At 39.1% G+C, this 26,594-nt stretch overlaps 1 protein-coding gene across 11 annotated transcripts in view; it reads right to left on the reverse strand.

Moving 5' to 3' along the window:
* The window catches only part of SLC10A7 (solute carrier family 10 member 7), a 144,696-nt gene that overhangs the window by 98,654 nt on the left and 19,448 nt on the right, over positions 1-26,594 (reverse strand). Inside the window, exon 4 of one of the 11 annotated variants that reach the window (XR_011096150.1) lies at positions 2,871-2,973. The exons of the other annotated variants lie outside the window; for them this stretch is intronic. The gene's annotated coding sequence lies outside the window, so the exon portion shown is untranslated. The remainder of the gene's footprint in view (positions 1-2,870; positions 2,974-26,594) is intronic. 11 annotated transcript variants of the gene reach the window in all.

Raw genomic sequence — 26,594 nt, forward strand, 5'->3', positions numbered from 1 at the left:
ACTTCTACAACGCACAAAGAACGGAGCAGTAGCTGGCAAGAACCGATGCACTCAGCAAGACCCCGTGCATCTATCGTTAGCCACACTACTGGCCACTCCCGATCTGACAGTCATTTACAGACATGATTATTTTTTTTAAGCTTACGTTATGCTGGAATTCTACTGCCAGGAAAAATTCTGTACCCAGAAAGATACCAAAGAGACACCAGATGGTTCTGGTGGTATATATTTTGACCACAAACCAACTTCACTTCCTCCCTTCCCAACTCACCAGAAGGATTTCTGCTTTATTCTTCTCAAGCATTTAACAAGTACTAAGACAGTCTTGGACACGTTATGCTTGAGGTATTTAGCCAGTCACATGCAAAAGTCGTAATTCATGACTGGTCCAGGGGTACATTTGTTTGGAGTTTTTAACACCCTTTCTCCAAAGCATCAGGAATTGTCCATAGCAGAGGATTAAACACTCACTACAGTCAAAAGGAAGAAAAAAAAATCAGGAAGACTACAAATTAAGCTATAAATTCACTCAGATGATTCACTTCAAGGAGTGAGGACTTACACATGCCAGCTACCATATTTGCAGTTTTCTTTATAAACCTTTTTTCCTGCAAAATAAACTTAGAAGTAATTTTTCTCACACCCACAAAAACAAGGTTTATATTTGTGGTTCTGGTTTAGTGTTAAGCAAACTGGTAGTAAACTGAATCAACTGCTCCGGTTTGTAATTAAACATACCTAGTAGCATGACCCTGTAGAATTTAAACACTTTTGTGCTTCCAAGCTCCTTCCATCAAGAGGGATAATATTGCCTACATACCTCACAGGGCATTGTCAAAATTAATTCATTGCTTAAAAAGCACTCTGAGATCCTCAGAGGCACAGTACCAACAAACATTAGTGCTGACACATGATACAGATAGTCTCTTCGTTTTCTATTTGAAACATTTATTAGTCATTATTACTGTACAACTTTTTTTAGTGTTTGCTCCTTTTGTGCTATTACAGATATCAGACTATCTGCAGTCAACTTAATTAAAGCAACACAACACGAAAACATTTAGATGTCCTTATAATACTCCAAGTTCAGATTTGCAGGTGTTTGCAAACCATACATCGCACTTACCATTAATGGGAGGGGAGAGTTCTCTCTAAAATAATGGTAAGATCCTTTCAAGAGGTAAATGCATTGCCACGTATCGAAGTGCAAGGTTAGGCCGCGTTCTAAAGCAGCAGTGGCAATAACCAGACCACTTATTCAAACTTACATCAACTCACAGACAACAAAGACTGAAAGTCACTGTCAGTACTCTTAACAGGACTAGTACTGAAGGGTACGGACATCTCCACTTGAGTTTGAAATAGTAAGCCTTAGTGCCGCTAAACAACAAATTCACTTAATATTAAAGAGGTACAATTTCAGTCAACTCATTATGGCACTAAGCTTGAGGGAATTCTCCTGCTGCTCTGCACTACCAGGGAGGATCAGCTGGCCAGGAACACTTTCAAGTGAGAAGGAACTAGCCCACCTCTGAAGGAAACCTACTTGGCAGTATGTGGCAGAAACTTTCTTCTTCCCATACCTTAGAATAGTGCAAACCTTCACCCCTTCATCTCCCACCTTACGCTGGAATATATATACAGAAAACACTGCTAAGATCTGTAACAGTGATAGCAACAAGATCCAAGACAGTCCTCACAGCTACAGAAGTTATTAAAAAAAAAAACAAAGCACTAACAGACAAAAGAAAAAAGCAAAGCCATAGCCAAGGGGCTGAGCAGTCCCCCACAGGTGGGTGTCCAAGCACCACGGCAAGTACATGCAGCATTCAAGCACATGTGATTCAGTGGCAAATCAAACAAGCATGCCAAGGTTTTGATAGAATTAAATACTGAATACATTCTAAACTCTGTTCCATTTCCTTTTCTTTCGGTATCAAACTACCCTGGAATACTTAGACTCACTATCTTTCCCTAATAATGCAGCAGAACTACACTAAAGGAGAGGAAAAGATATATTGGCAACATTTGGAATGCCTGGGTCAAAAAAAAAAAAAAAAAAAAGACATTTTATCATTTTTGTCAAGATTCAAATGAAATGGTTGTGCACAACTCAACTATAACTACAGTTTCTTTCTACTGCAGTGTCACAGGAAAACAATACTGCCCATAGCTTTACATGTGGGCCATATAAAAAAAAAGGCTTTTTCACCATTATATATATTTTTTAAAAATAAAAATAACTCATTTAAACATTTGAACCTTGAGTGTCATTTGGCAGCCTTTACGGAAGTAACCTTCCCAGCTGTGCTCTGAAGCTTACACAGCAACTGTATCCCCCAGGCACCCCAGAGAGGATGCAGAGCACGTGCCATGCACCAGGACCTGCGTGGCCATGAGCCATCCCCTCTTCATGAAAAGGGCCAAGGCTGCAGATGCAAAGTAAGGAAACTAAAACGCCTCAAAGCATCTCAGTAGGAAGCAGTCTGGCCATTGTACAAAGCTGCTCTGTGTAGGCCTGCAATTACCTCCAGCTAAAACCTTATTTTCAGACATAGACTGGTGGTAAATACAGTTCAAGTACTAAACATAAAGCTAAATATCCATGTTAACATGCATGGCACAATGCAGGAGAGCAAAAAACCTAGAAGTGTAGAAAAGATTTGGAAAAGGAAAGATAAGAACTCCAGCAGTACTATTGCAGGATTACACAGAGAGCGTGATGTAGTATAGCAGATTATAGTGCCCATGTTATTAATGCAAAATTTAATAGATCCATGCCTCCTATTTGTCAGAGAAGAAAAAAAAAAGCTGAAGAAAGTAATGGAAATAGCTTGACCAAACAGGACAGAAAAGGAAATTTTATCTACCCAAAGAGATCAGTGTAGTTCGAGAAGGTGGAGGAAGAAGGCAGGACGTCAGAAGTAGCTTGAATGAGTCGGCAGAGTCCCTTTAAACAACTCCTTCCATCTCCTATTTAAAAATAAAATCTCATGTGAGTGTTACTGCAGCTCATGTCTTAACTGCTGTTTCCATTAATAAGATGTTACAGCTCTGTAGAAAGCTATTTGCCACAGCACTGTTACTGCAAACAGAATATAAATATACCTAATAAGGTTTAATCTGTGTTGCTGTTCATAACTATTCATCTGAGCTCAGACGGGAAAAAAAATATATATATTCAAGTTCCTGGTTTTGAGCACTAAATTGAATCAGGTGTCCTCTTCTCTTAAGAAAATTAAGTTGCTTTTGTGCAAGAGTGTTTTAATGAGAACAGAGCTTGCCGACATTGATAAATGGGAATGACACCAGAGAGAGCATGTAAGCAGGACAATATGTGCATGTTACAGTCTTACAGGCTATTTTTCACTGACTATCCTGAATGACTTCGCTGTTTCTTAAGGGGCCTATTAATCTCAAATTTAGTTATTACACAACGTTTATTTGAACATATATTCTGTGGATGATGACAGTTAATAAAGGAAATCTTTTACAAGCTGTATTTTTACATATTGTTCCAACTGCAGCTCCCAGTCATTCTACTGTATTGATGGAATAACCTAGTTATGATGCAGCTTTAAAAAAGGCACATATATTCAGATTCTTTTCTAAGCATGTGGGGACTCTTAAATAACTGTTAAAATGCATATAAAATCCTGCTACAGCAAGGCAAAAATAAAAGAGCTAGTGTTAACTGTTCAGCAAAATCTCTGGCTGCACAGTTGCCCACTCAAAGGCAAGGCTCATGCCTTTTTAACCCTCCAGCATAACCTTTGAGAAACAAATAGAGCCTGGATTTGACCCTGGAGGTGTACATACACTCCACACTGAATTCAGCAGAAGCCATAGTATGCATCTTACACATGAATTCGGCTTTAGGTGTTTACATACATTATAGGCAGTGGTATTTCATGGAGGAAAAAAAAAAGAAAGAAAGAAAAAACCCACAGTGATGATAACTAAATTTTTTGTCCACGCAAATCTTATAAAAATATGAACCAATGTTTGAAAAGCATCCTAGAAGTACTGAATTACTTGCATTATTTTTTGGTGGTGGAGTGGAACTGCACACATAATCTTACCCTCCTAAAAAAAAAAAAACAACAACAACAACAAAAAAAACCAACAAAAAAAAAACAATCCTCCCACCCCCAAAACAACCAACCAAATAATAAAAATACAAAAAAGCCCACCAAGATATGGAGGGTATTATATTTTTATCTGCTGCCATGTTCCCTGTGGTCCAACACATCTGTTCCCTGTGAAAAAGTTACCAGCTCATCCCCAACCTGCCTTTACTGCAGTGCCGACAAGATGAAAACACTTCTGTATTTCAGTAACGTTCAGTAACCATCAGTTTTAAGGAAACAATGCTGAAAGGGCTCTAGAAAATGAAAACAGAATAACCAACACGCTGTTTGCAATGTAGCAGGGGAATATCATCCAGAGAATGATGCCTCCCAAACACGTCATTGAGCCAAGGCTACGAGGCTGCGCACACGACAGATCTGCCACCACCTGAATAGGAGTTTGTGCTGCTTCAGCCAGGCTCAGTGCTCTGCCACAAGCAGCACACGGAAATGAGCTGGGGACTCTGCTGGCAGCAAATTATTGCCTGCTGCCTACTCGCAGCCAAGTTCTCTCTGTTGAAAACCAGCCTTTCACTCACCCGTTTTTGTAGTTCCTCATAACCAGCACAGCCTGTTGGTAATAATATTTACAAATACAAAACCATCCATCAAAAGGTGTCAGAAAGCAGTTCTTTTAGACTCACTTGTGCAGTGTATTTGCTGCTCCACTGAAGGATTTCTCTGTTCACCAATAGTTTCAGCGATACTGAGAGAACCAAAGAAAACTGTCCTGCTCTTTGCTTACATCAACAAATGGTAATCTATTCTGTGAGCAACAGCACAACTCAAGGGAGTTCTGGAGGGTCAGCCTGCTATTTATTGTACTGAGGCAATAGGAGATGAAGACTAAAAACCAGGATAGTACTTACATTAAAGACAGAATGAAACCAGAGCGTACTAACATTTGTTAACAATTTAAATAGCAAACATCAAGCATTCAGACTTCCAGAACATGTGTGTTAGTCTGCAAATTTCCATTGATACTTATCATTTATATAGTAGTGACAAGAAATCCACGCTGAGCAAGGGTTGGAAACCAAGCACAATAAACGCAAAAGCCTTCAGAATCAGCACAAGAAAGGACACATGAACAAAGCCAGGAGGGCAGAACCTCTGTCGTTAGAACGTCCATCTCCTAAATGACAGGACCAAAACACTGTCTCCTCAGGTACAGACAAAATGCTTCATGAGACATGAAGTGCACACCACCTGCCCAACACATGCTACCTGCAGTACAATGCTGAGCTGCTTTGTCCTGCAGTTTCGTTGCTTTATCCTCGATACCACAGACCCATCTGTATCAGATGCTTGCGTGGCTGCATAGCATGCAAAACCAGGATGCTATCCACATGACTTACCAGGAAAAAAGGCTTATCCAGGCTCTATCCAGAATCACAAACGTAGCCAACACAGCCCTTCGACAACACAACCTCATGTCTATGCCTTTGTGAGGTTAAGGAGAATGGAGATTTCTTCTTTCTAGCAACTGTGTCCCATTTCCTTTTGACAACTAGAAGGGCTGTCAGCAGAGACGGACACCACAGCTCTCACTTCATCCTTGTGTCAGAGTCCTTTACTAGCCACACTCCAAGTCCTTCAGTACCCTAAAGCTGTAGCTTAACTTTGTAAGTCTGCTGCCTTCTCACCAGCTGCAGCACAAACCACAAAACCATACTATACTCATAAGACAGAGTGCCTTCCAGCAGCGGGCCCTACACCACGCACCCCACTGGGGAAGCAACCTGAACATCTACAGTGGATTTTGGAATACTGACATGAGTAAACAGAGGCAGGGTGGTTTTTTTCTCCTGTACTTTTAGAATTTTAAGTGCAAATACTAGATTTACTGTCCAGTGTCACTGTAAACATTCAAACAAGAAGTGACTTAAAGCTGACAGCCTCATAACAACACACGCTTTCTCACACTGAATACACACGTGCCTAACTATCTGCAAACTCCTTCTTCTAGCATCTGAATTCCTCCTCCACAAACTTCACGAAGGCCTGCTGTGACAGTCATATAGCCAAACCTGCTGTATGAAGTTTTGCCCAAATGGAAAGCCCATTTCCATAGTTCTCCTAGACATCAGGACACAAAATGCAACTTCTCCCTCCTACCCACGCACTGTGAAGTATGAGCACTAGCAGCCATACATTTGACATCCGAATGTGAACCAGGCTGTGCTACACAATTAGAGGGTAAACAAGAAAGAACATAAGCAGTCACTGATGTTTTGGTACGAAAGCTACGCAAACTTTTTTCACATCTTGTATTTGTTAGTGACTTGAGGCTTACTACCTTAGCAGTGAAGACACTAGCTCTTGTACCAGCAAAAATGGACTGCTGAACAATGATTTAATAAAGGAGGCTCAGCTAAACAACTGTATACGAGTGACTCTGCCAACTTGATCCTCTCTGCTGGTCAAACATTTCATAACTGTAAGTGACTTTCTCTAAAAAAAAAAAAAAAAAAAAAAAAAATTTACTGTAGAAGGTATCCTCAAAAGGATACAGAGCAATAACAACCTCCCAAACATACTTTTATTTAAGTTCACATTTTCTGAGATCTTAAGCTGTGATAAAAACACTTAAAGGTCTTGTCCCCTGATTCTCCTGGAGACACATCATCCATAACATGATTAGAGGTCTAGTTAAACAATGCATCCCACAACTCCAAAGAGTATTACTTCCCTGCTGAAGTGAAATGAAAGCACAAGGCCACTTTTTAAAAGGTGCCCTTTGCATTAACTGTAAGGCTGTGCCTGCACCAGCATCTTTCTATAAATATCCCACTGTCATATTGCTTTCTGGGCAGTTAGTAGCAGAACCAGACATTTCAACTGCAATGCCATCCAAACCAGCCCAGAAAAGCATTGTTATTAAAGTCCTCGTCACTACCGCCACTGGGAACAGCTTCACCATTACTTGTGCAATGCCAGGAGCCGGGAAATAAAGCATTAATCTAAAGGAGGTGCACTGTGTAACGTGGCCCACTGCACAGATCCACCTCTGGAGCTTACATCAGAATGTGCCACAGGTCACTGTTACAAGATGCAGAGATTCTCATCTCATCAACAAATGTCTGCTCCTATCATGAAGAAATACAGCTACTTTCTTTATTTAACCATAGCACAACGTTTAGCTTTCCTGCAAACCAGTATTGTATGGTACAGGAAATTCCCCTCTCATGAGGCCAGTCAAAGCTCTGCATGCTACAGCATTGTGGCAGAAATGCAAAGTGATAGGAAAGAAAAGTAGTATACTATAAGGAAGAGACTAGTACTGTAGCCACTACCTGCATGTAAAAGAAACCATTTTTACGTGTGCGACAGCGTGTTCAGGTACAGTGTTCAGATACCCCCGTAATTCACAATTCACGTAAGTTTAACTAGAAATAGTTATACACGTACACACACACAGATGGGAAAAAAGAGGGGGAAAGTGTGTAATTGCACATCTTTAGAAGTTACTTATCTCAGAAATTTGTCCCAGGAGTTCAGCAGTGTAGCAGTACTAACCAAAGCTCCAGATTTGCTTTCAGAGAAAAAAAGCCAACTACAGTATTGGCATTTACCACCTCCTTCCTTTGGAAGCACACCTAAACCACCTTTCAATTCTAATCAGTGAGATGGCCCCATTTTCCATGGGACCTGCTATATCCTCTAACCCAAAGGACCAGGGGGGTAGCTGGCCTTCACTGAAGTTCAAGGATAAGCACTCACATCTCAGTCAAGTCTAGGTCCTGATCTCACAACTACCCGGCTAGCAGTAGCAGTACATCACTATGAACTACAAAAACACTAAATCTGTTCTTTGAAATTTTCAATTCCTACAGATATAACGTATGTATTTTTATTTTATATATAACTTGGATAAATATAAATAAAAGATATGTAGTGACTCAGCTAAATTAAAGACATTTTTATAATTTCCTTGAAGTAATTTATTTTATTCTCTAATGGGACAGAATACTTTAAAAATGCTGCTTCTCTGAAGAAAAGCTGAAAATATGTGAGGGTTTCACGTACAGAATTCCATTCACATTCTGCAGAGAGCAGAGGCTCACCAAGAGCTGTGCCGGGTGCTAGTCTAAGAAATGCACAAGCTTGTTTTACTGCAAGAGGTCACAAACCTGGCAAGTGCATTAAACATGCTCTTAGTGGCTGCATTCACTGACCTTCTACACTCTCCATTTACACCCAGAGCTGGCTGAAAACTGGAATATCCACCATCAGGGAGATTCTAGCATTTGAACACTTGCTTTAATCCCAAGCTCTCTTCCCTAGAATCACAACTTCCCATACAATATTTGGAGAAAAAAAAAAAAATAAACACCAAAACAACTTAACCATTTTATCTTCGTATTTTGCTGCTTCCTGCTGAATTGCTCAGGTACCTAGCAGAGGATGGCCTCTGCCCCTATTAGTCTCTGCACAAAGCTTTTCAGCTGCTCCACATCTCCCAGGGTGCAGCACTGTTACCAAATTCTTATGAGGCACTGAGAAGGTAAAGCCAGGCAGATCACTGATCAAGAGAAATGAAAGCACGAAGCACCTAAATTACAGTGAAAAACGTGGAAGACGTCACCCTTGTTTGCAAAACTGCAAGGTTGACCCAGGTTAATTTGACCTGAAACAAAATATTTACACACAGATTTTCCTGAGAGAAAGAGGAAACACTTCTAAACAGTCTGAATTGCACATATGCGAGAGAAGGGGAAAAAAAAAAAAAAGTAAGTCCCCAACTATTTCCTACTAAACATGGTTTGTAGCCCAACTTCTGTATTTCTAAAGCAGTTACTAAATAATGAATTGCATGTACAATGTAAAAGAAAAACAAAAACACAATTATTGAAAAAAACTCTAAGTGGAAAACACTTACTTTATAATGTGTCTTTTTTTACAGTTATAATGTGTCTTTTTTCAAGTATTTTGTGCTTAAAACTATATTCTCACCTTACTGAGAAACTGTAGAGATGAGGCCAATACATTTTGAATTGCCCACAAGGAACTCCAAGGAGAATTCAATAAAAGAAATAATCAATAACTTTGTGTTCCGTGCAAAGGCTCCAGGAGGAGGCACAGGCACTGCTACTGTCTATTTTGTGACAGTTGCTCATCACAGGCACTGAATGAGGCAAAAGGTGTGGAAACAAAATTGTGTTCAGTCACACCATTTAAGCCCAGAACATAACATTAGCTACCCAGTCAGACCAAGTAAGTTTGCAGAAGCAACCCAGATTCAGAATGTTCTCCACCTTAGAGCACTTCAGTAATGTACGATGCTCTGTGATTCATAAATGGACAGTGTTGTGCAGACAGTACAGCCAGGTCAGAAGTGGAAGAGCTGCTCACTGTTCTGTACTGCTGGAGGTCCTGGTTCCCAGACAGGCGTGCCACCTCACCAGCAATGCAAAGTGCCACCACATGTGAACACAAAACTGAGGAACAAAATTAGGATGCACAAACAAGCGTAAGCAGCAGAAAAAGTCACCTTGTATTCTACAAGCAATTCAAAATTACATCTTACACAAACACCAAAGACCAACTAAAGATAAGCACTTAACAACGTGGTATCTGGCTGATAATTGCTTTTCATAAATACAGCTCTCACTTTAAAAAGTTTCATTTAGGTTACTGTTTCTTTGAATTGTCTGTGATCAGCACATTTTGGGTGAAACAGACAAATAAGGATGTTAGAAATCATGTCTGGCTAGTATTTTGAGTCATGTTTTGCCACTAATAGAAGCCTGATAAAAGGTACAGAAAGCCTCTGCATACCAGTGATACCATCAAAGGGGAAAGCAAAAAGCTATTTACAAAACATTTTTTTCTCTGCTACATACATTCATTCTAAACCTGAGCTGCTGCTTAGTCAAGTCTATTATAAAAAAATGTCAGAAAAACATCACAATATAGTCACCAGCCGGTCGATTTAAAGTGCAATTTGCTCTAACACCACAACAAATACATTTCTATAATCTGTGTATCTCCTCCTCCTGTGGAAGTATCAACAAAATTCAGAGCGATATACTTCTCTATAATATATAAAAGAATCATATCAGTGCTATAAGCCATAGTGTAGCTATATAGTAGCAGAGCATGAAACAGTAATCAAAGTCCTGAAAAATACACCATTGTCAGCATTGTACACTGGTACCAGTGTGTTATAGCACCTCGGCTTAACATAAATCAACCTAAGTGCCTGCTTTGGTAAGCACTTCGCACTCAGTGTACATCAGCACTGGGGGGGGAGGTAAGGCACAAAGAAACAAATCAGAAAATGGGACTTGTAAATAACAATTCAATTAGTGGATTTATACTACCGGTTTCCTAATAAACTCCGTACCCACACCTAAAGAGAGCCCTCCCGCAGCCTCCCCCCCGCCGTCTGTGCAGGTCTGCTTTTTGCTGCCGAGCCCTTTGCCCTTCCAGTCGCCGGGTGTGTAACTGCGCTGTCAGAGCTGAGCTGCCCCTCGCAGCAGTGGGCAATGGGGCTGTGGCGTTACCCTATGGGCCAAGCCCTCAGGGGGTGCAGCCAGGCCCCCACAAGTGCCTCAGCCCGGGCCTGAGCATCAGAGTGAGGAAAGAGGTGGTGGGTGTGGGGCTGCCGCTGGATGGTGGGGCACAGCCATGGCTTCGTGCCCTGAGCCCTCTGAGGGCCTGGAAGCTCACCCGTGTCCCTGATGCTGCCAAGCCCCTTGGATACAGGGAAGGTGTAAATCCATTGTGCTGCGTGTTTCAGTGCTGTCCTGCCCCATGCCGTTGTACTTACAGCATGTGTGCTGCTTAGACGGAGCATGAGCTCGGGTACCTACTTAGCTGATTAGTTTTTCTTAATTTCTTCTTCATTTCTTCTTAATTAGAAGAAAAATAAACACACACACCAGTAAAAGATACTACTTAGTTCACCTTGTAAGAGATGATCTCAAAGAATACAAGGAAAAAAGACTTAGGCTCTAATACAACTTCTAATTTTTGTTTAAAAACACACATGCCCTAATTCCCCATAACGACAGAAGACACAACAGAAATGTAATACAGTCTTATTAAAATCATGTTTTGCAGACTGTGCAGAGCCAGATTTACGTGATCACTTGTGATACAGAATTTCCTTAACCTCATTAATTTTCATTTATCTAGCCCTCTCAAAGAAGGAGGTAATCAGAAGCAAATTTGTGTTTTATTTTAATTGCCTCATTGTTATATTATCAGTGCAAAGAAGTCTAATAGATAGTAATTCATGTCACAATACTCTGTCAAAGAAAGACCATATGAAATGATGCTAACAATGTAATTTAAATATTTTAGAAAGCAGACACTATGGAAGTTCTGCCTGCTACTACTCCTCTACTCCACAACAGTAATAAAAACTACACGTCACCAAAAAAACACACGTTGCTTTACAAGCAGCTCATTTCCAAAGCACAGCCGTCCATGCCTGTCAGCAGTCACAGCACCTTGTTAGCAGCAGCACCACTCTGAACTGGGTAGAGGAGTGCTCAAAACCAGCCCCCTGCATTGAATTCATTCTCGGTCACAAGGGTCACAGACAAAACACCAGGATAAGCCAGGGGGCTGCAATTACTATCATACAGTCAAGGGTTTTTTCTTATACAGCCACCAGCTTGTACACCTACTGTGATTTAGACTTTTAGGGCCTGCAATTTATAGAGAAAAAGCTTTCTCAACTATCTCATGATCCTTCAAACCCTCTCCTTTGCCTCACAAACCAACTGCTATCACATTGGTGATGTAAGAGTGAACATCATCCAAGTGAATTGGAACACCCACTACAGGCTTTCTCCTTCAACATCACTAGATATACATGACTTTGGTTAGCTGTAAACCAGGAAAAGGAACGGGTGTATTTTTAATTACGAGAGATTAGAAGAAAAATACCTTCCTAACACTCAGTTTTCTTGAGATCCATTCTAACTAACTTCCTCCTTTCTCCAAGCTACTGGTCAAAACCTCCACAAACCGAAGTAAAGGTAAGTTGCACAAGACATGCTGGAAAACGAGAAATTCACCACCAGGAGTTGTCTAGCAAGATTCTAAGCATAATCAAGTCCTCGAGTACCTTCTGCTGTTCGTGGTAAACATTTTGTGCTTACAGATGCATTGCCACCAACCACAACAGAAAGCTGTAGCGTTATTTACATTCATCATTTTTCACTTGCTGTGAATGGAACATGGAAATGGAAATACATTTGTGAATGGAAATGCAGATTTTCCATTGATTTAATAGCCTGTACAGATCAGGCTTGTGTCTCAGTGAGGTTGGTAGGAGATTTTTGTAGCTGGTTTTACACAGCCAAGGCCAGATGTTGCAATAGCTGAGATATAATAAAAGGAAACTGCGACCTAAGCTTCTAATAGAGGATGTACTCAGGCTATGATGGGGTATTTACAACAGTGAATACTCCTGAAATTACTGAATATAAAAGTCGCCACATGGAGGAAAATGTATATATGTTGTCCAAAACATAATTCCTAAATCAACATCCCTATAAAGACCGTATTTCCTTCCAGCAACAAACTATTGGATCCACACTGATGATGTATTTTAGTTTCCTTCACAATTTACACTTGTGTTCACTCACAATTTTCTTCTTTCCATTTGCAAGACTCCCTCACCACGTTCTCAGTACACTCCCTGCTCTTCAATAACACTGGTCTATGGTTTTATTCTTACATACCCAAGAGGATGACATTAATGCAACAGACAGATGTTTTCTTCTGTATAAAACTCTGCCAGCAGAACAAATACCACTCCCTAGCCCCCAACTGCTCATCAACTGTTCTCACAGATTTGTAGGGGGCAGACTTTCATTCCTGTGTTTTTCCTTTCCAAAAGTTATTTCAAATTCATAAAGACTCTTCTGTAATGGAAGCGCTCAGAAGCAAGCAGTATTCATAATACAGTGTAACACCTTAAATATACACAAATTTAGTCAGCTTATATAAGGCATTTACACCTATCCCTCAGTCTACTCAAGCATCTTAATTGCTCTGAAGCCTGTTGTTTTTTTTTCCTCAAGTCCAGCTTTGGACTTGAAAAAACAAAGAGGGAGATGGTAGTGCTTCTAATTCTCTCCTTTCCCTCACATCTCTGAGAAGCACAATACCTGTTCTCTATCCTACCAAGATTTTAATGAGGTTCAAAATATTAATAAGATGATCAACTACACCTGCTGACAGCCATAGGGCTTGAAAGGCTAAATATACCTGCATCACTAGAAAACGTTGCCCTGCCATTTCTTGAGGCACTAGATTTTTATTTAGTTGGTTATTTTTAAACACTGCTTTGGGTGTAGAGCAATACTGATAATGTATGCAACTGAGCAGGACTGGGGAGTCAAAAATGCAGCAGTTGTGGCCAAGCTGGAAGAGAGACAGGCATACCTGTCCCAAAGGTAAAAATGTAAAAACTCGATGCACTTTCATTTAAGTCAGCTTTTTGGGGGTGGGTGAGGTTCTTGCTTGAGTAGCATGTTTTGAAGAGAAACTGTTAAGACTGAAACAAGTAGTAAATTCAGTCTTTTAAATCACTCCAGGGATCATCTTCCCACTGATGACTCAAAAGTCTCTGTTAAACATATGCAACATGGATAATAAATTGCAAACACATATTTAGTATGACTAGAAATTCACACCCTCCCACTCAAACACATACACAGTATTTACCACACATGAACATTACACTAGAGACAGTGAAATTGTAGCAGTCATAACACAGACAATAGGTCATATCTGATAACTACTGTTTATTATTCTTAAGCTGAGAAAAATTGTTCCAACTCTACAATTCTACAATGACAGGCAATGTTTTCACTTAGCAGAACAGCCATTCCACTCATAACCTTGATATTTTCATTTGGAGAATAAAAAAAAACACAGAAGGCTGCAACCAGATTTTTTTTTCTCTCCCTCCAGGAGCCACCCCCCCTAAAAGCATTACAAGAAATCAAAGACAACACTTACAATCTTAGTTGTTATTTTAGACTACATAACAGAAACGTGTTGAGCACTAAAAAATATTAATTAGCATTTCATTAGAAATATTGATATGGCAAAAAGCGGTGATGTGCAGACACCCTGCCTCTGGGAGTAGATTTGAATTCATCTTAGATTAGGAGGCAGTGCTCTAAACCCACTACCCTGACAAGTTAACTATCCTAGCTGACACAAGCCTGGATAGGAGTAACACCAGCCCTGAGAATGGCACAGTAAACAAAAAGAAGTCATGCTAACTTCTGCTATTTACAAATGACAACGAGGATCTGAAAGAGTTACACAAATTTGCTGCTTTGACAGTATTGCAAGTTTTTTTTTGTTTTTTTTTTTTGTGTGTGTGTTTTTAAATTAACAGCTACATATGTAACAGTACCAAAAAGAGCAAATAGCTTTTACAGGCAGGACTGCACTGGCAAGAAAATTTAACCAACAAAAGGGTTAATTAGGGATACAAATTTTCTCAGACTGTTAATAATGGGAACAACACATAGTATGTGCCCATAAGTAATTCTCAGGTATCTTTGATCTTCGGCCCCAAGCGATTGCTGTTGCCTACCATACCCTGGCCTCTGGGACTCTCTCAGAACCAGACATCTGGCTACTTTGTTGTTTTAGACTAATCTCTTCCCAGGAGAGCTCAAGAAATGACACCAGGCAAGGAGGGTCCTGGCAAGGGAAAAAACATTACAGTATCAGCAGATTTTTGAGTGGACTAGAGTATCAAAATTGTCTTCGAATTTCTATAGGGATCCTGTGGCTTCTCTGCTCTCCAGCTCGGCTTTCACGCAGAACGCACATGATCCCATTTTAAGGAGCTGCTAGTCTCTTTGGGGAAGCTAATGAACGATAATCCAGGAGAGAACGCATGGCAGGGCAAACAGACGTAGAAAAAAGCAAGGAATAGGTGGATTTTAAAAAGATTTTCTTGAAAGGTCAACACACTGCATGATGAAATAACGTTTTCAAAGCCCTACAAAAATAGCTCCAACATCCAAACACTCTTTTTGACTAATTCACTGTCACCGATTTTTAACTGCCAGCAACGTTATCATTGAAGTATGACCCTCTGACAAGTGCAGCAGTATCAGCCTAGTGCCTGACTGGCTGCTCTGGGCTTAGAAAAAGCACACTGCACAATGGACAGGGGTAAAACGGGCTGCTACCATGAAGGAAGGAAGGTTTAATGTTAAGGCTAGAAGCTTCCACTATTTCTACCACCTGAGGCTAGCTGGGTTTTGCCACAAACTCGAGTCTGTTAGATTCCAATCCTCCCCAAACCAGAGGTGTCATCAGATGTGACGCTCTGGGCAGCTGGACAAGAATGGCTGTAGGCTTCGAGCTGAGCAGGCAGCCCTGAAGGAGAAGACCCTTCTCCTCCACTGACGACTCTGTGTCCTGGGTGGTCCCAGGCAAGAGAAGGAAACAAGACCTGGAAGAACTAAAAATCTCACACATCTTTCTCTGAGGGCAGTAAGCATGCCTGTAACATGAACATCATCCCAGATACATACTTCCGAGCGGCATCCTTTATAAAACCTAGGGGTGGCACATAGCAGCAGTAATAAGAGATCACTTCTTGGCGCAAAACCACCCCCCCACCTTTTTTTCCCTTCCCTTGGCAAAGGCAAGTTAAAAAGGACACTAATGAAATGCAGATTCTAATCCTCTCCCAAGATATCATACAGGCCTGTATGATCTAACTTTGCCTTGTTTCAAGGTACTTGCAAAGCGTTCAAAACAGAGCTTTGCAGAAAACTCTGAATACTCTGCCACATTGCATCAGCCCCCAAAGTAAACAAATCCTTGCCAAAACCTTACGCGAGTATTACAGACAGAAGCAGTCTGAAATTGTGTGCTAAACTTTCTGAGGGCCAGGCTGTTACAGAGTCCCCTACTTTTATCTTTGTATTTCTCACAACAGATACCCTGCTTCTTTCCATCTACAGCATTTCTCTGTGGGAAAAGTGGTGCTAAAAAGTTGCTCCAATGTATTTTAGTAGTTTCTTAATGCACTCTAATATTTGGATCAAGAAGAAAAGAACTTGGGCTGCTAGTTACAATATGAGGACAGTTAAAAAAATAGTAATAAATAAAACCTGTGCAGTTCTGAGTTATTCAAAAAGATACTTTTTCTTTCTTTTCTCTGAATATGACTGAATTAAATCTTCCCAGTTCTCCAAATTGTCCCTGCTTCCTCGCACCAAGCAGGTACATTGTTCAAATCAACATGGATTAGTCCAAACCGATTTTACAATACCAGCAACACCAGGACAACACAAACTGTTTTGTATGCTGTCTATAAAAATATTTGCTCAACAGATGTTTCTTTTAAAAGCTTTGCTATGTCAGCCTGTTACAGTTTAGTTGATGCCTTCTATGACTGCTGTAGCTTGCAAGTAGCTATGCAGCTTTATACAACAGGAACAAGTCAGAAAAACTCATAAAATAATCCACACTACTACACTAAAAACTTACCCTGTATTTACCAGTACCTAATCTATTGCAGAACAATCCAAACTACAATGTAATTAGAAAAGCATTTGAGGTAAACCAGGTCAAACTTACATGCTTAAAAAACAGCATGACTACATCAGTGAAGATTGCACCAATATAAGTAAGGAAAAAAAATGAAATAAGTACAATGTGGACTTTTAATTTGGGTATTTTCTGCTTTGTAAACAATTATAAACCTGCTGTCTTCACTTGCCAGAGAACCCTCAATGGTGAGTCCTTCACACTTACCTTCCCTACTCCTCTTAAAACAACATCAAACAATATTCCACACACAAATATATAAGATTGCTTCACAAAATATACAGGAGATAAATGCTTAGTCAATAAAGCAAGCAAGCCCCTTACTAATCCTATATATTAAAGGCAGAAAAATACAGAGGATATAGATATAGATTCTAACAAAGATTTCTTGCAGTATCTGAAAGTAAGCACATTTTTATAGGACCATCTTAGATACCACAGCTACAACTCCACATACAGTTAACAGACATATTTTCAAAGCTGTATGCCATCACCATAACTCCATCAGCAAATAAACCAATGTTTCAGCAAGTAAATACTCCTAGGTTTACTCTGAGTAGTAATTAAGGTGCTACAGGTATCCAGACAGTGGAAACTAAAGCTGTCTTCCACTATCTATTAGCAAATCACAGCTATTCAGTGAGGTTTTCTAACAATAAATAAAAGCCCCCACAGCTGTTCTCCAAAAACTCAGCAGCTGGAAGAAGTGAGCACAGCAGCATGACAGGAATGCCAATATATCCATGCAAAGGCAAATCAAATATGAAAGCAAACTCCAGAGAAAAAAAAAAGGTCTTCAAACAAAATTCACATTAACACATCTCCTAATTTGGAAATGGAACGGAATACCTTCCATGCATCTGTCATAACAGTGGAGAGAGGAAAAGCCATTTTGGACATCAGGAATGTCTTGAACAACATCTGGAACTTTTCCAAGAACCTGGTCAGTCTACACAAAAGCAGTTCATGAACAACGTTTTTAATGACAAGCATTGATCTCACTGCAGATCCATTAAGCCTGCCAAAGTATGAATGTCTATCTAGGGCTCCTGATTTCAACATGTACATGAAATGCTGTGCGTACAACTGTTACATCCTCTCTTTATTTCCTAATCTAAGCCAATTAACAGTATTACTCTACGGTTCACGGCTGACTGCACGTACGTTATGCAGTTCTTCATTTGGATAGTTTGCTTCTGTATGTAAGAGCAAGCCTTGGAGAAAACATCCATAAACAACTCTAATAAAATTCACCCAGGTTTTAGAGGCTGCCTTTACCTCCAGTGAAGGTTGGAGGGAAGAGGCTTCTGAATGGAGGTGGAAGAACTCCACATTTCTTCCACTCAAAGCTGTTTCTTATCTTGTAATTAAACAGCTCATCGGCTAATAAAATGTCTACATAAGCCTCTAATACCTGCATAAGGGGACGGCAGAGGGTAAGCTTGGTGATATTTCCTGACAAAGACACTTCCTGCAGAAAGATAAATATGGTTACTTGACCATAAAATCGACCTAATGAAATACACATAACCCAGAAATAAAGCTCCATCTTCAGAAGCATACATGGCATGAAGAATACCGATACTTGTCTTTAATTTTCTACTTCAAATTTACAGGCACAGTTTAATTTCTTTGAAACAAAGACATTTGCAAACTAGCAGTAACACGATGAGAATACAGTGGGCAAAAATGTAAAAACATACTTATTTATATATCTACCTAGTGTTTTACATCAACTGCACACTTTTGCTTAATGAGACGAGTTAAGACCAAATACTACTGCTGGAATCCACCTACTGTGAATCATACAGACCCCAGTTTTCATTTGTGAGTCTTACTCTGACTTACTCAGCCCATTGCTTTGATTTCAACAGACACACAACTGATTTACGCTCAGATGAAAGAGAAGAATCAGGCACAAGTTTCCAGGTAGCCTCAACAGCAGCACAGGTGTTCTGTTGCTGGTAGCAGCTGGCATGTGCTAATTGGCAGGAAAACAAAATTCAACTATTTTGAGTTTTGTAAAAACATCTAAGAAGAGAGATGGCTCAAAATAAAGTCTCAGCATATTACAATACGCTCCACAGGCAGAAATAACCTGACAAAATTAAATTTTCCATTGCCTTGCACTGCACAATTCAGGAGCTTGAAGTTTGAAAGACAGGAAATCTCCTTAAAATTTGCTTGTATGGCAGATCTGCATTAGGTGCGAAAAAATTATTACAGAGTATGAAAAGACTCTCTTGCCCCCTGCCACTTGCAAAACAAAACCAAAAAAAAAAAACAACAAACCAAGAGCTGATAAAGAAACCACAAATACAGAGTACTGAAAGTGTTGCTAAATTAGCCATCCACCTCACCAGATACTTTATGATAAACTAGCATAGCAAGCAATTTGCTCGAGTAAAATACTCTTGAAAGTTAGAAGCACTGACTGCTACTAGGACTGAGCAGTCTGGGCAGCTGGGAAATAGCCTACTGCAGATTTCAGTGTGGCTGTGTATTAGTAAGGAAAGACAAACAACATGCTGGAACTGGCTAGCGATTTGAAAGGGGAGAAAAATTAAAATCAGGGTGATCATTTAAAGATATGACAAAATGCTTATGGGGGTGCAGTGACTAATATGCAAAAATACTGGGGCAAGGGGAGACTGACAGGGTGGTAAACATAACAGCATTGATAAGATGACAAGAAAGAAATTTTGCATGGTTTAAAGAAAAAATGTGAATACATCTGAATCCTGTTTACAACTCAGAGTTCAGACTCACAAAATACTTGGGCTATAAAGCATCCTATAATTCATATTTCAATAAAACAAGATAAACGGAACTAAGGCAGAGGCTACTATTTTGAATGTACCATTGTCTAAAAAGAGAAAAATGTTACTCACAAACTGATTTAACGTCGATGTAATACAAAGGAAACTGAAAAGTAAAGTGCTGAGGAATCAACTAAAACAACGAAATGTGAGCACAAGGCAAGTATTTTGTTGTTATCTGCTGATGAAGACGACTACTGTGAGTTTTATCTGCTGGGAGTATCAGGAAGGTTTGAAAAAGCACAAGTAGCAACACAGACATTTGTTATTCAAGCGGTCATGACAGCAGACCCCTTACAGAGCAGAGATGTCTTTGTGGCTTTATTTCATTTTCAGAAGGGATTTGCAGACAGCATTTTACAACACTGCATATTTTCTGGGTATGCCATACTTACAAATAACATCTATTGTTCTGACTTTCTCAGATCATAAACTGCAGAGAATCAAGCCATGCAGAAGTTATCGACATGGGTGGTATGAATGGCAAAAATGTGCTAGCATTGATAGGTCACAGAAGTTTGTGTCTATGCTTAGAAATAGAAATGCCTCACAACTATACAAAAGAGGCTGCACTGCTGGCCGTAGAGAAAATGTATAAGAGAGGCCATTGCGTAAATTATTAAAATACACACCTTAGAGAACATAACCCATATAGAAAGTCTCACTTGACACAGACAGTCTGTACCATTTGGATAATGAAAGTATAGCAAGTACTTTTAAGATAACACGTGATATCAACATTACAGAAAAATATGTTAGAGGATATGTTTTTGAAAATGGCATATGATCACGCAATTTAAAAACAGAATCATAAAATATATCCATAGACATAAAAATTCAATTCCAATCTAACTTTAATGTTGTCATTTCTTGAATTCTGGGTAACCTGTCAATCCAGCTCATGCTTCTTCTTCTCACAGGACTTTTAAGAAATCGTGTATATTGAATATATGAAAAGTTTCCCTATAAGCACATTCATTTTGAAACAAAGTACTTTAAGTAAAATGAAACCTAATAGGCATTCCTTGTTAAAGCTTTCTCTAGTTCTAGGTATAAACTAATTCTCTAGAAATAAGGTTTTCTTTTCGTATTTTCAAATAAATTAAAATATCACTTGCTAAAAATACATCTCCTTGTCATTTATAGCTGTAACTCAGGGAACAAATACTCCTTTTAACAAATGCATCTTCTTAAAGTAGATTAAAGAATTTACAAAAACAGAACACAAACCTGAAATTTTATCTAGATGGGAAATGGCATAGAAATGGGACTAAACAGAAACTTCTGAATAAAATCACTACAGATGAAACCTTCTTGTGAATTCAGTAACCTCTGTGACAAAGTACAAATACAAAGGGTTTCATTTTTGAGTATGGTTGCTTAATATTCTACTTATAAAAGCAGCACAACCCTGGCAAATTTCAACCCTTCTGCAAGCAAACAAATTGAGCACTGTAAACTCTGTGAACAAGTGAGTGCTGTTATTGGCAGGGATATTTGCCAAACCATTCCCAAGACACAGCAACAGAGTTCAGACTCTGCACTACTGAGCAGATTTCCATTGCTCATTGCTATCACCGAAATGCATGCATGCACACATGTGAAGCCTAGAAACAATGTAAAAGTCTGCTGAATAAACTGACAAATGAATATCTATTTCTGCTGACAGGATGATGGTCTGGGTCACTGAAGACCTTGGTTCTACTCATGCTTTTCTGCCCTGTTTGTTTCACGGAAATATTCCTCTCTTTTTATGTGGACTATCAACAGATCAGGACAGGGATACCGTTATTACTGTATGCAAGTGTGCTTTGATTAATTCCGTTGGGATCGGAATATTGTTCAGGTTTACCACATTATATTTCTATTGAAGGAGAGAACTATCGTTATGAACTGTTATATATATGTTATATTGTTATTAACTAAGGAAGGTGTTTGCCTTTATCTTGTAACAGAGACCAGGCTAGCTGAAAAGCTAGGAAATTTTCCAAAAGTCTTTGCAACATTATTTAAAAAAGTGTGTGTTTTTTTTGTTGTTGTTGTTTGTTTCATTTAAAAAGGTTGAAATAAAGCCACAAAGGATGGCAAATAATTACAATAATTCTCATCTTCAGTATCGGGATTAGAGGTTGTAAACTCCCCGTTGATGATGTGAAAACCTCAGTGAACGTTTCATGCCCTGGTATTATGTCTGAGAAAGAACTTTTCAGACTCCATTATGTCCGCCATGAACTTGATCTTTCACCTCTAGTGAAAATCCTCTTATAACTAGAATTCTAAAGTTAATGATGAGAGATTTCATTTGCTTTCCAAGCACAGATAAAACCTTTTTGAAATACACTCTCACTGCCGTGACCTTGGTCTATGACTTAAGAGTTCACCACATGTAATAATTTACTTTGCCCCATGGGACTCATTGAGATTTCCTTTTAAAAGGTTTTGGATATGCAGTTAGAGCTGAAACACTCTCACAGTATGCATCAAAGCATACATCCTGTATACGCTACAGATGTTTTGCAACAATATCAACAAACTAAATGAACTTAGATCATTATAAAATATAACAAAAAGGTCTAGCTAAGCAAAGCCATCCACATACTAGAAACTGAATGTTTGGGGAATTCTGCTGCAATAATGCACAATATCTGCTAGAACAGGGAGTTTCAAAATTTCATAGGAGTAGTAATATATGTAAATTAGCAAATTAATTCAGGAAATATACCATTGCTCTGAACTTACCAACTCAAACACAGTAATATTCAGCTCAAGCACATGATTTTTAGTTTATGAGCCACATAATTATCAGAATTGCTGCATTACAGCAGCAGTCTGTGGCTGCTGACTTTTCTTCAATAAACTGTGATATTTTCTTTATTTGCTCATGTATTTCTTATTATACATCCTTTTATTATTAAAAATACACGCATGAAATCGGAACTACTGTATATATTTCAATATAAGGCAAGTTTTTGCTCCCCTGTATCTCTGAGAAAACTCCTTCAGAAACGTTATTTACCTTCAATTCCAGCCCTGGCCTGCAGCCCTGGTTAAGAAGCAGTGTGAAGTGCACTTCCCCGAGCAGTAACACACTGCCAAGCGTGAGCAACAGCTCCAGCCAGCTCCCATGTAGCACCCTCCCTGCAGTGCCTCGCAGAGTGGCTGGCTGCCACCGGCTCCCTGGGGACATGTACATGGGCCTGAGACCGAGCAGCATGTGGAGGCAAACACCACGGGCCTTGAGAGGCTGGCCTGAGGGCAGCAAGGGGCACTGAGGGCACCAGAGAAGCAAATGGTTTGGAAATCCAGCTCATAGGGAGGGGGGGGGAATAAGATGAGGTACTGAATGCATTGGCAAAGATTCTATTTAATGGTAAAACTTCCACTCCCTCCTCACGCACAAATCATCGGGGGGTGTTGTGCTTTCAGGGCACCCTATAGTAAGCTGGACTCATTGATGATCCTTTGCTATTCCCTTGCCCCTCAAAATTTCTTAAACTCTACCATCTTCTGTACTCACATGGGTAGCCCCGATGAGGAGTTCAAGTCCCTACTACAGCTACTCTGAATGTTGTGGTTCCCCCCCCCCATCCCTGTTAACCTAGAGGTATCAGCAGAACCGGTACATTTTAGACAGAAAAGGCAATACACACAAGGGAACACAGCAAAAACCCTTGCTGAACAGGAGAGTGCCTGGCTATGGGGACCTTAAAACTGAAAAACAGTTCCCAGGAGGCGTGTGGCTTTTCTTCAACATCTCCAAAAACAGTTTAACAGCAGCTTGCTATTTTCAGAGTCATAGTAGGGCCAATATTTTCCAGAAATTGGAGCCTGAAGTAACTCTTTTGAATCAAAGAAAATTTGCTGCTCTACTGCTCTCCACAGTTTTGCCAAATGTTCTAACAAATAAAAACAGTCTAACAGAAAAATATAGACTGGAAACACTTAAAAAACCCTGTCTTCTCATAAGAGTTCTGCAAGAGAAATAAATTTGGGCTAGTTTATTTTTATATAAATAACTGTAAAAAATTGTTTTCTTCACATAAATGAGGTTTTACAGTATTTAAGACAGTTTTCCTCAAAATGTATTGAATATAATCATTTGACATTTAAAAATAAAACAAACTTCAGTGTGCCTTCATAATCATAAAGATAGGAAACAATAAATTGATAAAATCAATTTAATTTCTTTGAAAAATAAGTGAATTTAAAGATAATAGTCATTTTAACTGAAAATCCTTCTTACTGCTGTACAGGAGTGATTTGTACAAGTCAGGAATTAACTTGGATATACAAAAAAGGAGCTGAAGAAAACAAACACTGAATTTGCAAACCCGATCACTTTCTTTCCTATATATTACTGTTAGCCACTATGTGAATGTATTCACACCAGCTAAAAATGTGCTTGAGTAGATACCAAAACCTTCCCAAGTGAAATACTCTTAAGTTTTGATTTTAACAAGCAAATGACAGATTCAAGGAAGAGGAAGCAATGTAATATTATCTTGTTGCAAGTCACCGTTCAGAACTTGCAAATTTCAAGAACCATGATTCTATCCTTGACTAAATCCACTACAGATATTCCTTAAGGGCAGTTTGTTATCTCAATAGACAACTCTGATTTCAGTTTATCTGCAATGAGCTGCAAACAGTCTTACATAAAAGATATTTCTGAGATTTCAAAATGTTAGCAATGTTCTATATATTGTCACTTCAAATGATCTTTTTTAGAAAGAAATGCTGAATTAATAAGGTATTTGACAACTAATGTCATTGCATATTAGCCTTTGCTAATCTTATAAACACATTCCTTCAGTTAGTCACAAAGCTGAGGCCACCAAACACCATGCTAAGCCATTTGCAGCAGCATCTCTTCATGCAAGAGTCCAGGCCCACATGGACAGGCAGGCACATTAACACAAGTCAGAGGAACTGACTTGTTCATCAAGGAAAATAAACCACTTACACAAAAACAAAGCTGTAAAGTTTGTCTTCTCCTGAATCAGTAATTTAACACCAATCCTAAGACACACAACAACTAAGCACTTCACTTACTGTTAAATGAAATATTAAATTAGCGTTTGCTTTGCAAGCCACCAAGTGAGGGACAGCAGAACCAGAACAAAGCATGTTCCAGGGATTCATGGCCAGCAAACCGTCCTGCTTTGCCAAAAGGTAACCATTGAAAATGACCCCTGTACTGTGAATGTTGTCATCCTGCGGGCATTCAATGGAATTATGACTCCGCAAGACACTCCATTGCAAACAAATCTCCTGTAGTTTTTTTTTTTGTTTTTTTTTTTGAAGTTGTCACCTTTAGAGTAAGTATTGCCAGTCTCCACCACTCTGCTAAAGGTGGTCTTTTGTTTTAAAGGCTGTGGAAGGGAGAGTAACATAGCTCAGCAGTAAAGATCTGCAATTTCTTTCAAATAGCTATAAAGATTAAAAACCAAGCTGACTTTTAGCAGGGCAGTAGACCCCACTCTCCATAAATACTTTAGTAAGAACTTTACTGACTTGTTCAAACAGTGCCTATCGTCTTACATTTGGTTTGTGACCTCAGTGGAACAGATTTTTTTTCAAACACGCATAGGGATAGAAACAGGGCACACACAGTATCTTGGTGAATAGAATAGTTCAGTTGGAAGGGGCCTTAATCATCTGGTCCATCTGCCTGATCTCTTTAGAGCTAAGGTGAGGAAGAGGGAAGAACAGAGATCTATTGGTTTTAAACCCAGTAGTACAGAGGCATAAAATACGATCCCAGAAATGCATGATGATGTGAAAAAATTCCAGGCTTCCAGGAGTGTAGGAGAAGGGCTTTTTCCACTGATCACCTTGTGAGCCACATGAAAAGACCCTGCGTTAGAAGTACTGGCAGCCAGGAATAAAATCGATTATTTTTTCGCAAGTCTCTCACAAGGCTAATTCATCCACTGACACCTTACTGTAGCAAAAGAGCTCCTTGTCAAATGTGTCAGCAAAATATGAAAATGTGTACAAACAGATGTAAAGAATTTGAAGGTGACGTGTTCAGGTTTGGGGATCTCAGAAGTCCCACTATTAGGCTGAATTTGCTTCCACTGAATTAAGAGCAGTGCTGAATACCTTTGAAAATCCCATCTGCTCTGAACTGTTGTAATAGTGGACCTGTATTAGAAAGATTCATGATAAATGAAAGCAGAGCAATGGGTGAGGGAAAAAAAGAAAATAAAATCCACAATCATTTTAAGGTTACAGAAGACTTGAGATGATGAGGAATTCCAGAGATGTCTAATGGAGCTGTGTGACTGGGACACATTATAGTGATGAAATTCATATTGTAAGTAATAATTTGGGCTACTCCTATGCATTGATGGATATAAAATGCACTCACTATTCAGGGAAGAAAAAACCCTAAGTGTCAATAAATAGTTCAATAAAAACCATCTGCTCAAAGCACAGTAATGATAAAAGAAAACTCTTAGGATACATAAAAAATTAGACCGTAATACTAGAATATAGTGGGTGAATTTAATAGCACAACAGTTCCCATGTAGATACAAGGCTTATGCTTACAGTTATTTCTTTATATTGCTACATGTGAAGTACAGACATTTTCCTAAATTTGTCCTTTGACACCTACAGACATTTCCCAAAGACTTCACTGTAGCATCGGCAGAATTAGTTACATTCTCATCTAGAAGTACTTAGTCTACGTGGGTAGACAAAATTTATTACTTAGGAAATAATAATAAAAAATTTTCATTGTAGAATTTCCCTTTACAGTATTAAATTTTAAAAGATTAAGTCACTTCAGATTAAGTCACTTCATTCTATTGTTTTTAAACAAAACCTAAAAATTATCTACTACTCTTTTAAGTGCTATTTAGAAATCAAATTTTAGATAACGTTATTGCAAGTTTTGACTTATATTTTGAGAAGAAAAAACTATATTGTCAAAGACAACTAAAGACCAGGACACATACAGTTCATTTGAAAATCTTAAAACAATTTTGTTTCATAATGTTCATGTGTTACCTTCCTTACCTTACCAAGGATAAACATTCTTGGTATGCTGGTGCACTGTATGACTCACAAACCATTAGAGTTT

This window comes from Anas acuta, chromosome 4 (genome assembly GCF_963932015.1).
Source record: "Anas acuta chromosome 4, bAnaAcu1.1, whole genome shotgun sequence".
Lineage (NCBI taxonomy): Eukaryota > Metazoa > Chordata > Aves > Anseriformes > Anatidae > Anas > Anas acuta.